At 44.2% G+C, this 14,274-nt stretch overlaps 1 protein-coding gene across 2 annotated transcripts in view; it reads left to right on the top strand.

The window, feature by feature from the left end:
* Window positions 1-47: 47 nt before the first annotated feature.
* NUP37 (nucleoporin 37) overlaps window positions 48-14,274 on the top strand; it is a 68,914-nt gene continuing 54,687 nt past the window's right edge. Inside the window, exons 1-2 of one of the 2 annotated variants that reach the window (XM_089651812.1) lie at window positions 86-116; window positions 12,366-12,453. The gene's annotated coding sequence lies outside the window, so the exon portion shown is untranslated. Of the gene's footprint in view, window positions 117-12,365; window positions 12,454-14,274 lie in introns of both variants that reach the window. The other variant, XM_089651811.1, reaches the window with a different exon arrangement.

Here is a 14,274-nt window from a genome sequence, read left to right as displayed (position 1 = left end):
ATGCTGCCCACGTGACCCGCTCTCTAGTCAATCAGCGGTTTCGACCTAATACCCGGAAGTAATAGCCCTGTAGAGGCGTGACTGAGCACAGAGCTACGAATCTCCTGGCGGGAGCGGTATGTACATAGTGGGTGACAGCGATTGTACGTGAATGTCCCTGACCCTCTCTTTACTGCTGTGCACTGGACAGGTCATAGATGGACTGCAGTGCTTCTGACATTTTTCTGGGAAGGCAAACTGGGAGCGTTGATCTGTGTTCCTTAAGAATCCCTTTCACACCAGGCGCAGTTGGATGCATTTTTACCTTAATGATTTTGTTGTTACACAAAATATGATTTTCTTTTCTGCAGTGCTGGATACTATGTTGCAAGTAGTAGTGGCTAATGTGTAACTCTTCACTTACTGACATATGTGCAGCTGTAAAATGGCATCCAGGGGTGTGGAAATGTTTGAAAAAACTACTTATCCAAGGACTAAATTGGTGTCTCGGTCTACTTGTCCTGATAAAAAAAAAACATAAATTTTAACCAAAACTGTATTTAAAACTGTATTTAAATCTGCTTTAACTAGTAGCCGACTGCAGATAGCCGAATGACAGCTACACTGCGGCCGGCCAGTTCTGAGTGGACGTCATATGACGTCCTCCCAGAACGCGCTCTCCTGCGCGCCCCAGGGGGCGCGCACCCGGCGATCTCCGTCATCGCTGTGTCCCACGGACACAGCTGATCACGTGATGTGGTAAAAGGCCAATCACAGCGGCCTTTTACCACATGATCAGCGGTGTCCAATGACACGCTGATCAGAGGGAAATGCAAGTGCCGGTTCTCGGCTGCACTTTCCTCACGCTGTCAGATCGTGAGGAAAGTACTGCCGAGAACCGGCAGTTGTCAGAGCGGGGATCGGCACCGATCATCAGCGCACTGATGATCAGTGCCCTGATGATCGGTGCCCAGCAGTGCCACCCGCAAGTTCCGCCCACCTGTGCCCAGCAGTGCGCCCACTAGCTCCGCCCACCTGTACCCAGCAGTGCACCCACCTGTGCCACTCTGCAGTGTCCCACACCTGTGCCCACCTGTGCCCACCCACCTGTGCCCACCCACCTGTGCCCGCCCACCAGTGCAGCCCAGCAGTGCTGCCAGTCAGTGCCACCAGTCAGTGCCCAGGGGTTGTGCCAGTCAGTGCTGCCAGTCAGTGCCCAGCAGTGATGCCAGTCAGTGCCGTCTATCAGTACCCATCATCAGTGTCACCTATCAGTGCCGCCTATCAGTGCTGCATATTAGTGCCGCCTATCCGTGACACCTTATTAGTGCTGTCTATCAGTGCCGCCTATCCGTGCCACCTCATTAGTGCTGCCTATCAGTGCCCTTTAGTGCTGCCCATCAGTGCCGCCTCATCAACGCACATCAGTGAAGGAGAAAAAATACCTGTTTGAAAAATTTTATAATAGAAACAAAGAAACTTTTTTTTTTTAAAATTTTTTGCACTTTTTTTATTTATAGCGCAAAAAGTAAAGCGCCCAGTGGCGATTAAATACCACCAAAAGAAAGCTCTATTTGTGAGAAAAATCAATGTGTGTCAATCAAACTGCGGCAGCGCTGAAAGCTGAAAATTGGCCTGGTAAATAAGGGGGTATAAGTGCCTGGTAGGCAAGTGGTTAAGTAATGTCCGGGGCTTTTAAAAACAAAAGGTGCTTTATGGTGACTTAAACGTTTAATACTTTTACCATTGCGCTGTTTATCTCCTCCTCCCCTCCATGCCTGTCTCCAGCACCACACCCAGGGACTGGGAGGGAGGGGAGACGTCTTGCAGTGTAATGAGCACCGATTGGCTGCCCGGCAGGAAAGGGGAGTGTCTGGCTTATCCTTTATCCCCTTCCCTGCCAGAGCTGTTTTTGCGTTATTTGCACATGTTTAAAAAATCATTTTAGGCCTGAAGATGACACAAACCCCTCAAACATGATATATTTAGTGAAAGCAGAGATCCTAGAGAATAAAATAGCGTTAGTTTAAATTTTTTATGTCACATGATATTATCACAAAGGTCTAGGAAACACAACTTTCAGCAAAAAATACACTTAAGTTAATTTTAGGGCACAAAAAGCAATAAATTATCCAATTTTTTTGTAAAATATAAAAGACAAGGTTGCAGCAAGTAAATAGATATCCAACATGTCAAACCTTAAATTTGCGTACACTCGTGAAACGGCAGCAAACTTTAGTACCCTATATTTTCTATTAGTGACACTTTTAAAGCCCATTATAGGTCATCAGTATAGTGTATGGAGGAGGTCTGGTGCTAGAATTATTGCTCTCATCCTGGCGTGTGCGGCGATATGTAACGTGTGTATCGCAATCCACGTTTTCATGTGTAGGCGCCCCAGCACATGCTTTTACGTTTGTGCGTGCGTACATATGTGGGGGGCCTTAAAAAATTTGAGGGTGTTATATGCTTGGGTGTAACTTACATTTGAAAAAAAATGTACTTTTTTTTTTTTAATCACATGCGGGACAAAAAGTCCCCTATGTGATGATTTTTGGTGACAGGTTCTCTTTTTTGAGACATGCAGGGTCTTTTAGACCTGTACTACACTGAATGTAATGCGGTGCACAACGCACCACATTACATTCTTTCCCAGCCTCAATGACCAGGTATCTGTCGACCGGGGACCCGGAAGTGACGTCACATCACTTCCGGATCAGGAGAAGGAGGGGAGCAGATGTGTCCGCTCTCCTCCTTCCTCCCCTATACCACATCCCGCGGCACCCACCGAACCAGTCTCTGGCCCACAGATGGGCATGCGGAGCCCGGGACATATAGTGGCGGAGAAGCTGATGCTGTGTGGAAGCAAACGGGTGGCAGCACTGCCCGCAGCAGGGCTAAAGGCGAAAAAAACTACCTGCCCGGCGCCCAGAACTGCATGTCCTGGGCGTCGGGCGAAAGGAATTAAACATCCGTGGGCATCATAGTAAATTATACAGAAATAACGGAAACATTACTCAATATATTAATAGGAATAGATTTACTGATTTTATACAGTACGTGTAAAGCACTACATTTTGAACTGTTTTATTGGGAACCTTTAAAAATTGAAGATTACAAATTACACCAAGGAAACAATTAATGCATTTCTGGTAACAATGTGGTTATTATTGATCTGCATGGGGATTATGGCTGGAATATAATGGTTACACATCCCATACAAATTCAATTTCACCTTTTTAGATAAAGACATAAGTAAAATTACTTTTATTTACTGGGGGAATCAAAGGTGGAGAAGGATCTGGGAGTTCTGGTAGATCATAAGCTTAATAATGTCATGCAATGCCAAGCTGCGGTTTCTAAAGCAAGCAAAGTCCTGTCTTGTTTTAAAAGAGGTATAGAATCCAGAGAGAGAGATATCATATTACCCCTGTACAAATCATTAGTAAGACCTCATCTGGAATATGCAGTTCAGTTTTGGGCACCAATTCACAAAAAGAACATTGGGGAACTGGAGAAAGTACAGAGAAGGGAAACCAAACTGATAAGAGGCATGGAGGAGCTCAGCTATGAGGAAAGATTAGAGGAACTGAATTTATTCTCTCTTGAGAAGAGGAGATTAAGGGGGGATATGATCAACATGTATAAATACATCAGTGGTTCATATAGTGAACTCGGTGTAGAGCAATTCACCCTGAGGTCATCACAGAGGACAAGGGGGCACTCTTTACATCTGGAGGAAAAGAAATTTAATCTCCAAACACGGAAAGGTTTCTTCACAGTAAGAGCTGTGAAAATGTGGAATAGACTCCCTCAAGAGTTGGTTCTGGCCAGCTCAGTGGATTGCTTTAATTAAGTCCTGGATTCTTTCTTGGATACACACAATATAACTGGATACTAATATTTATAGGTAAAGTTGATCCAGGGAATATCCAATTGCCTCTTGGGGGTTCAGGAAGGAATTTTTTTTGCCTTCTTCTGGATCAACTGTGGGTATAGGATTATATATTTTGTTTCCTTTTTTTTAATATGGTTGAACTGGATTGATTTATGTCTTTTTTTCAGCCAGACTAACTATGTAACTGTTTATGGAGATTATGGGGGGAATATCATGGTGTCTCTTGACCTATTTTGGATAAGCAAATGCATATAATTATTTTTCTACATGGGAATTATGGGTGCATTTTTGTGGATAAACATGCCAAGGATCATATTTCATCTATTTCTGACAAGATTATGGGTATAGCTCTTTTAATACATGGGGATTATGGGTGGAATGTCAAGGTTAAACACATTTGACCCCTTTCTGATAAGAATCTGAGTATCTATTTTTCTAGATGGGGATTATGGGTGGATTATTGTGGATACACATGCCAAGAATCATATTTACCTATTTCTGAAATTATGGTTATAGTTATTTTTTTACATGGAGATTATGGGTGGAATATCATGGTTTAACATGCCTAGGAACACAGTTGAACTATTTTTGATAAGAATAGTTATTTTTTTTTACATGGGGATTAGGGGTGGATGATTGCATATACACATACCAAGGACCATATCTGACATGTTTCTCCTAAGAGTATGAGTATAGTTATTTTTCTCTATGGGGATTATGGGTGGAATATCATGGTTAAACATGGCAAGGAACACATTTGACCCCTTTCTGATAAAAATGTGAAAATAGTTATTTTTCTACATGGGGATTATGGGTGTATTATGGTGGATACGTATTGCAAGAACTGTATTTGACCTATTTCTGAAAAGATTATGCTCATAATTATTTTTCTGCATGGGGATTATGGGTGGAATATCAAGGTTAAACATGCCTAGGAACACATTTGAGCTGTTTCTGATAAAAATATGAGAATAGCTATTTTTCTACATGGGGATTATGGATGGTTTATTGTGAATACACATGCCATGAACCATATTTGACCTATTTCTAAAATAATTATAGGTATAGTTATTTTTTCTACATGGGTAATATGGGTAGAATATCATGGTTAAACATGTCTAGGAACACAATTGACCTTTTTCTGATAAGAATAGGAGAATAGCTATTTTTCTACATGGGGATTATGGGTGGAATATTCTTTTTCTAACATGCCTAGGAACACATTCGACCCTTTTGTGATAAAAATATGAGAATCATTATTTTTCTACATGAGGATTATTGGTGCATTGTGGATTCACATGGCAAAAACCATATTTCACCCATTTCTGAAAATATTATGGGCATAATTATTTTTCTACATGGGGATTATGAGTAGATGATTGCAGATACACGTCAAGGACCATATTCGAATTGTTTCCCCTAAGAATATGGGTATAGTTATTTTTCTATATGGGGATTATGGGTGGAATATCCTGGTTAAACATGCCTAGGAACACATTTGACATGTTTCTGATAATATGAGAATAGATATTTTTCTGTATGGGGATTATGGGTGGATGATTGCAGGTACACATACCAAAGACCATATTTGACATGTTTCTCCTGAGAATATGGGTATAGTTATTTTTCTGTATGGGGATTATGGGTAGAACATTATGGTTAAACATGCCTAGGAACATATGTGACCCCTTTCTGATAAGAATATGAGGATAGCTATTTTTCTACATGGTTTCTACATGCATTGGGAAGAGGCCGTTTGGCGGGTGCTTCCAGTTCTGGGTCACCAGCGTTCTGGAGGCCAGCGGGAACTTTAAAAGACCACAGATCTCAGTAAAGCTGCGTACTCTGCAGCATGGAGCAGGCAGAGGGGGCAGCGGCAGAATCAGGCGCATCGTGCACTAGCCTATCCCAGGTAAGGGGGCTACTGTGGTGCCTTCTATCCTTACAGTGGGGCTTTTTGGTTTCTCTTTATGGTTATGTGTTTGGTATGCCTTCCCTGTTAGGGAAGCCTGCTGCTTAGGCACAGAGGTGACTCTGCTCTGCTCCATGGCTCTAGGGAGATGAGTTGGTGGTATTGTGGGCTGAGTTTCCTCTCTGTCTCTCACCCTCTCGCCCTCTCTCTCTCGCCCTCTCTCTCTCGCCCTTACGGTTACGTCTGGTCTTGTGGTAAGAAGGGAGAGGAGGGGAGGTTAGGGTCCTGTTGGACAGGAACCTGATGCGTTTTTTTTATTTTGTTCTTGTTCCCTTCCTATATTTGCAGGCCGCAGTCAAAGTGAAGGGGGTCTCGCCGATTAACCACTTGCCTACCAGGCACTTATATCCCCTTCTTTACCAGGCCAATTTTCAGCTTTCAGCGCTGTCGCAATTTGAATGACAATTGCGCGGTCATGCAACATTGTACCCATATGAAATTTTTATTGTTTTTTTTCTCACAAATATAGCTTTCTTTTGGTGGTATTTAATCGCCACTGGGCATTTTACTTTTTGCGCTATAAACAAAAAAAGTGAAGAAAAAAAAAGTTTCTTTGTTTCTATTATAAAATTTTTCAAACAGGTAATTTTTCTCCTTCACTGATGTGCGTTGATGAGGTTGCACTGATAGGCGGCACTGATGGGCACTGATAGGCAGCACTGATGGGCACTGATAGGCAGCACTAATGAGGTGGCACGGATAGGCGGCACTGATAGGTGGCACTGACTGGCGCAACTGCTGGGCACTGACTGGCACAACTGCTGGGCATTAACTGGCAGCACTGGGTGGCACAGGTGTGTGGCACAGGTGTGTGGAGCTGGTGGGTGGCACTGCTGGGCACCGATCATCAGGGCACTGATCATCAGTGCCGATCCCTGCTCTGACAACTGCCGGTTCTCGGCAGTACTTTCGTCACGCTCTGACAGCGTGAGGAAAGTGCAGCCGAGAACCGGCAATTGCATTTCCCGGTGATCAACGTGTCATTGGACACGGCTGATCACGTAGTAAAAGGCCGCTGTGATTGGCCTTTTACCACATCACGTGATCAGCTGTGTCTGTAGGACACAGCGATCACGGAGATCACCGGGGGCGCGCAGGAGAGCGCGTTCTGGGAGGACATCATGTGACGCCCTCCCAGAACTGGCCGGCCGCAGTGTAGCCGTCATTCAGCTATCTGCGGTCGGCAGGTGGTTAAAAGAAAGTGTCCATCGTGTAGGAATCCCCTGAGAGATTCATGGACAAAATCGCTATGTAGAGCCTCTGTGGCGGATTTAATGAACAAGGAATCTTTGCAGCAATGCAGGGACATGTTTTCTTCTGTCAAAAAGGAATTGTCGGAGACTCTGGGATCGTTTCGATCATTGTTGGACAAGCTGCCGGCGCTCCAGCTGGGCTTGCAGCAGAGCACCTTGTCCAATCCTCTGCCGTCTGCCTCAGGCTAGGTGTAAAGAAAGGGAGCGTCCTTCTCTCCCTCAGAAATTCAGAGGAAGAGGAGGGTGAGGAGCATGTTGCAAGATCGTCCAGATGTAAACTATCGTTGGAGGAGGTGGACAATTTGCTGAAGACAATATATTCAACGCTGGAAATTCAGGAGGAGAAAGTCCAGCTGTCAGTTCACGACAAAATGTACCAAGGCTTGGGACAGGCTAAACATAGTCTTCCTGGTCCATGAAGTATTAGAATCGATAAGGAAGGAATGAAAGGATCTGGAAAGGGGCCCTTTCTTTACCAAATCCATAAGGAGAAGATTCCCCTTCGAGGAAGATTAGTCACTTGTATGGAACAAGAAATTGAGGTTGGATGCGGCGTTTTCGCAAGTTTGAAGGCTCACTGACTTGGCTTTTGAGGATATAGGCATATTGAAGAATGCAATGGATAAGAAGGCAGACTCTCTCCTTAAAAAAGCGTGGGACTCTTCCCTGACCAACCTCAAGCCAATGGCCTCCACAGAGGTGGCGAAAAATTTGGAGTGCTGGTTAGATCAGCTGAGGGATCATGTTGAGAGAGGGACCTCCAGGAGAGAGCTTTTGCAGTCTTTCTCTGTGTTCCTAAAGGCCAAAAAGTATATGACTGATGCATTGGCAGAGTCAGAATGACAGCCAGATCCTCGGCGTTGATCAACTCTGCAAGGAGGGCCATATGGCTCCAGACCTGGTCGGGTGACTCAGCATCTAAAGTGAAGTTATGTGGGATTCCCTTTTCGGGGGACCTGCTCTTCGGCCCAGATCGGGAATCGGTGTTGGATAGGACGGCGGATAAAAAGAAAGCTTTCCCATCAAAAAATAAGAAACAGACGGTCAGGAAACATTTTTGACCTTATCCACAAACCCAGAGAAATAAGGAGCAGACCCAGAAAAGAAATTGGAATTTAAAAAAAAAAATAGGGGTAAAGGAGGGGTGCTCTTCAGACCCCTAGAGCGACCAGCCAAGAGCCAATGACATCTCTCTTCCAGTGGGAGGGAGGCTTCGAGCCGCCTTCTCACAATGGGAAGAAACAACATCAAGTGCCTTGTCAGAAAAATCATGTCCCAAGGGTACGGCCTGGAGTTCTTCTGGACCCCACCAACCAGATTTTGTATAACCAGTCTCCCTAGGGATCAGGAGATGGCCTCAGCAATGATGTCTCTTTTGAAGTAACTGATGCAGCAAGAAGTCATCATTCAAGTTCAAAGGGAAGAAGAGGGTCGGGGGTTCTACTCGCACATTTTTTTAGTTCAAAAGCCCTCAGGGAAGTTCCATTTCATTTTAATCTAAAATTACTGAACAAGTCCATTCGGTACAAGCACTTTCGCATAGATACAATTTTTTCAGTGAGGAAGCTGCTATCCCCGGAGTGCTTTACGCTCACCATCGACCTGTGGGATGCTTACCTGCACATTCCGATTAGTGCAGTCTTCTCAAACATTCCTCCAACTAGCGGTCAATCTGGGAACATCCATCTGGCACCTGTAGTTCAAGGCACTACCCTTTGGCCTGTCATCTTTTCCAAGAGTGTTCATTAAAGTCATGACAGGAGCACTAGAGCCTCTGAGGTTGAGGGGGATTTCGGTGGTGCCATATTTGGACGACCTACTCATGTTTGCAATAACCAAGGCGCAGGTGCTGTTAAATCTTCAGGCGACTATGGCTCATCTAAAAAGCTTAGGATGGCTTTTGAACTTGGAGAAGTCCAACTTGATTCCAGCCCAGAGCGTAAGGTTCTTGAGATATACCATAGATTCCATACAACAGAGGATATTCCTTCCAGAGGAGAAAATAGAAAAGATTCAGTGCAACCTGTCCGTGTCAGTTTGATTGGCCTTGTCGGTTCTGGGACTGCTTACTACCTCCATCCTGGCAGTTCAGTGGGCCAGGTTTCATCCCCGCCCTCTCCAGTGGGACATCCTATGAAAGTGGACATACCAAGATCCGCTGCACAGACCTATAAAGATTGCTTCGAAGGTAAAGAGGGTGCTTTGGTGGTGGCGAGATCCAACCAACTTGGGGAGGAGTCTGCCATGGTCATTTCCAAAAGCTGAGCTCCTAACGACAGATGCAAGTGCATGGGTTTGGGGAGCCCACTTCAGAGATCAGATGGCACAGGGCTCGTCCAAAGCTGAGGCCAGGTAGTCCTCAAACTGGAGAGAGTTGAAGCCATCCAACTGGGTCTTCTTTCCTTTCAGCAGTTGGTGAAGGGGCAACACATACAGGTCCTCTTGGGTAATACAACAGCTGTGGCTTACATTTCAAAGCAGGGGGGCACAAGGAGCAGGGGACTGCTCAAGTTGGCACTAGAGATCCTGTCCTGGGTGGAAAAGAATTTGGCCTACCTCCTTGGCCATTCACTTAAAGGACTCGCAGAATCGGCTGGCGGATTTTCTGAGCAGAAGAAAGGTGATAGAGTCTGAGTGGGGATTAAATCAAGAAGTGTTCCAGTTTATCACAGAAGCTTGGGGTGTTTCTCAGGTCGACTTGTTTGCAAGCCACCTAAAGACAAAGTCACAGGTGTTCTTTTCCCATCACAGTGAAGACCAGGCAGTGGGCCTGGATGCAGTAGCTCATCCCTGGAATTACCCTTTGTCCTCCATGTTCTCTCCATTTCAGCTCATTCCTCTAGTACTTCGGGCAGGAAACCACAAATCTAATTCTGATAGCACCCTACTGGCCAAAAAGGCCTTGGTTCACAACACTCCTGAAGCTATCCTCTAGACCCCCCTAGAAGCTGCCAATCAGGAAAGATTTGCTAGTTCAGGAGCCAGTTCTGCATCCAGAAGTGGAGCGATTCAACCTAACAGTGTGGTTCTTGAGGAAGAACTTCTAAGGAGAAAGGGGTTATCGAATAAGCTTATTGTCACCTTACTCTTAAGTAGGAAAGCAGTAACTAGAGCGATATATCTTAAAGTATGGAAGAGGTATAATTCTTGGTGTTCAGAGAAGGGTTTCCAGGTGAACAGAGTCACGTCAGTCCTGGAATTTCTCCATGAAAGATTGAAGAAGGGGCTAGCTGCAAGTACCCTTAAGTGTCAAGCAGCAGCTTTATCTGCATTCCTGGAGAGAAAGTTATCCCAGGAGACGCTAAGTATTAGATTTTTTTAAAGCTTTGGCCAGGACCAGGCCAGTTTCAGTTAGTTTTTCCCAAATGGGATTTGTCTTTAGAGCAGTGGTCTCCAAACGCGACCGTTTGCGTGCTTTTATCTGGCCCTTGGATCACTACTTCATTCACTGACACCAACGAAGGGGCACAATTCCTCCCAATGACACAAACATTGGGGCCCAATAATACCAGAGACATTCTTTCCAATGACACCAGTAATGGGGCACAATTCCTCCCAATGACACCAACAATGGGGCATTGTTTGCGCCAACTGATGCTGAGATATTTTCTACTCCCGATGGCCACAGTCCGGCCCTCCTAAAGTCTGAAGGACAGTAAACTGGCCTTTTGTTTAGAAACTTTGGAGACCCCTGCCCAGAAGGAAACTTTGGTTCAAAATTTAGTTCTAAAGACTATTTTCCTAATTGCCATTACGTCGAGTCAAAGGATAAGTGGGATCCAGGCAATTTCTGAACCTTAAGTTATTTTTTCTGAACAGGTGGTCCTTACAGTGGATCCTGGTTTTCTTCTGAAGATCTCCTCATCCTTTCATCGTACGCAGGAAATAGTATTGCCTACCTTCTGTACAGCAGCTAATCCGGGGGAAGAGGCGTTCCATATTCTGGACGTGAGAAGATGTCTTTTGAGATTTTTGAAGGTGTTGAAGTAGTTTAGAAAGTCAAACTCCATATTCATACTCTTTATTGGTAGTTGCAAAGGGGAGAGAGCCTCCAAGAGTACCCTGGGCAGATGACTCAGACAGGCCATCAAAGAAGCCTACAGGGCATTAGACAAAGTCCCTCCAGAAGGGGTTGCAGCTTGGGCTGAAAGGACTGGTGCATCTCTGGAACAGATTTGCAAAGCGGCTACGAGGTCCAGCTTTTACACATTTATACGCCAATATAGAGTGGACTTGTTGGCTGCAGCAAATCAGTCTACCTGCTCCTCATACTGTCAACAACCTGGAAAAAAGCTAATAAAAGCAGTGAAACGCTTTCACACCTGGTATACTCCTCCTGGGTAAGGCTGACTTACGGATTCCTTGCTATTTCTGGCTGTCCACCAAGAGCAAGGATCCTATGTATGGCAGATGCAGTGACAATGTGTCTTCTCCAACTTCTATAGCCATCTAGTAAGTAGCATTAGTACAGTTCTACTTGGTTGCTGTACTGGACGGTGGCGTAAACATGCATATGTTTTATCTAGAGAAACATGATATAGCAAATCTTCCTGTCCTCTCAGATCAATTTGCTGTGGTGATACTCAACTAAGGAAAGCAATAAAAGGATTTTTCTCTTTACTGTGAAAGTGTACTATCTGCTTTCTCAATGACGTAGACCACAGACATACACCTGTTTTCTTCTATTGTTTTGTTGCTCAATAACATGGAAGTTACTACGTACTAAGCATTTGTCTGTGTTCTTTAGGTAAACTAATCTTGCCTTGTGAACCTGATGATCGATCTCTCCCACTGTATGCTAACATGAAGCCCAACTCTGGGCACAATAAATATATTTATTGTTATTAAAACAGTTGAACATTGTTTACAAAAGCCACCTCCCAAGATGAACACTATCTTTTAGCCTACTTTCACACAGGAGTTTTTGAAGCGCTTTTGTTTTTTAAAAAAAAAAACACCTGAAAAGCTCAAGAGAAATTCTCCCCTTTGTGTGTCTGTTTGTTTTCACACTGGGGTGTTGCGCTTCAATTGCGGTGTAAAAACTCCTGCTTGCAACATCTTTGGAGCATGTTTGTTCAGTAAAAAAAAAACAAAAGTGCCTCTTCCCATTGAAATCAATGGGAAACGTCTGAAAAGCGCCTCAAAAATGCCTCTGAGAAGCATTTTTAGTGCAGTTTTTAAGTCACGTGTCCTTTAAAAAACCGCTCAGAAAGCATAGCCAAACCGCGGTAAAAACGCCTGTGTTTTTGTTGTGTTTTTGCAGCAGATCACTGTGAAAGTAGCCTTAAAGCTCATGTACACGGGGCGTTTGGAAAACTCTTCTGAACGATGGAAACTAACTGCCGGAAAACGTAGGTAAAAAAAACGTCAGTTTAGCTGTGTTTGCATACCACGTTTAGCTGCATTTATGCGCGTTTGCGTTCAGAAGTTTTTTAAAAAGATAACCTCAGGAGACCCTCCCAAATGCCCAGAATGCACTAAAAAATAGTAAATAATTAACTATTTCAGACATTTTGAGAGAAATAGAGCAGAAGCAGAGAGAGCAGTATGTGTTGAGATGACCTGTCTTTTTTCTGGTTGTATTCACTATGGATCCCATCATGAACATAATGCAGGGCGTTCTAACATTGTTTCTTTCACGCAAAATCTGCAACTGACTGCACTTGTGTACTAGGTCATCTGGAAAGCATCTGGATATGCAACAGTTAAAAAACGCTTATAAACGCGGTTAACCGTTTACATGCGTTTGACGTTTGAAACACCGGTAAAATCTACTCCTGAACGCACGTTTGCTGCGTTTTAAAAAAAAAAAAAGACTGTAAACTCAACTGCCTGTAAACGACTATGTATACATGGACATATAGGAAAACATTAGGGAGAGTTCAGGGGCTGCTGAAAAAACCGCTGAACAGCTCCTGAACGTCAGTTTATCAGCTGCAGTGTACATGAGCCTTTAATCACAGAAATCTTGTTTACATGGTTGGATGTAATTGTTGCAGGTCTAATAGATAAATAGACCTCAGTGCTACAGTATCATCTCTGCCTCCCTCTCCTCCTGGCCATTCATAAAACACATAGCCCCAGGCTCCATATTGTGAATGGCAAGGAGGAAAGGGAAACCGGGATGGAACCATGAACAAGGGGATCTGAGGTATTTAAAGCTCAGTTGCACTCAAAAGCGGAAGTTCCTCTTATTTGCCTCCTCCCCCCCTCCACTGCCATATTTGGCACCTTTTGGGAGGGAGCGGGTACCTGTTTTTGACAGGTACCTACTCCCACTTCCGGCTCAGTTCGCCGCAGTGAAGTGAGCCGGAAGTTTCGCCCCCTCCTCCCTCCCGCAGTCTCCAAGAACTTTCACAGGTCCCAGAAAACTGATGGATCAATTAGGAGGCACAGCGCGACTCGCACATGTGCAGTGGGCACCCAGCCGCAAGCTGTCACAGCCTGGTGCCCACAGTTGAGATGCCAGCGCCGTGGAGGAGAGAAGGGATGGCGTGGATGAAAACATCCCTGGACTCCGGGACAGGTAAGTGTGTGTGTTTATTATGTCAGCAGCTAAAGTTTTTATAGCTGCTGGATTTTAATAAACACAAAAACAGCTGGAACTCTGCTTTAAAATATACTAGACTTCATCATGGGAGTTGCCTTTTGAGTGAGCAGAGTCTTCATAGCTTTATCACAACTAAATTCACTGTGCCCGGAGTTGGGCTTTACTTTTGATAAAACTATTTTTTCATACTATTCTGTAGTATATCTGAACATAGATGTAAACTTAAAGTGACATTAAAACTTCATTTTTTTTTTAATTTATTAAATTAATAAACATGGTACACTTTACCCACTCGCTCGTCACCGCATTTGATTCTGCTCACTGAGGAGGGAGATAGTGGTTATTGTGCACATCGCTGGATAGGCTTGGTAAGAATAAGGGGAGGCTGGGGAGGATCCTGTAGCAAAGAAACCATAACCACTTCAACTCCGGAAGATTTACACCCCCCTAACTTCATGATCAGGCCATTTTTCCCTTTTCGGCTCTGCACTTTTTCAACTAGTAATTGTGTGGTGATGCAATGGTGTACCCAAATTAAATTTAATACTTTTTTTTTCACACAAATAGAGCTTTCTTTGGGTGATAATTTATCATCACTGGGTTCTTTTTTTTTTTTGTGATT

Source organism: Staurois parvus, unplaced genomic scaffold (genome assembly GCF_062004578.1).
Source record: "Staurois parvus isolate SC_StPar_1 unplaced genomic scaffold, SC_StPar_1.0 ptg000025l, whole genome shotgun sequence".
Lineage (NCBI taxonomy): Eukaryota > Metazoa > Chordata > Amphibia > Anura > Ranidae > Staurois > Staurois parvus.
The sequence above is the reverse complement of the archived record's forward strand: the minus strand, read 5'-3'. Positions and strand labels throughout refer to the sequence as shown.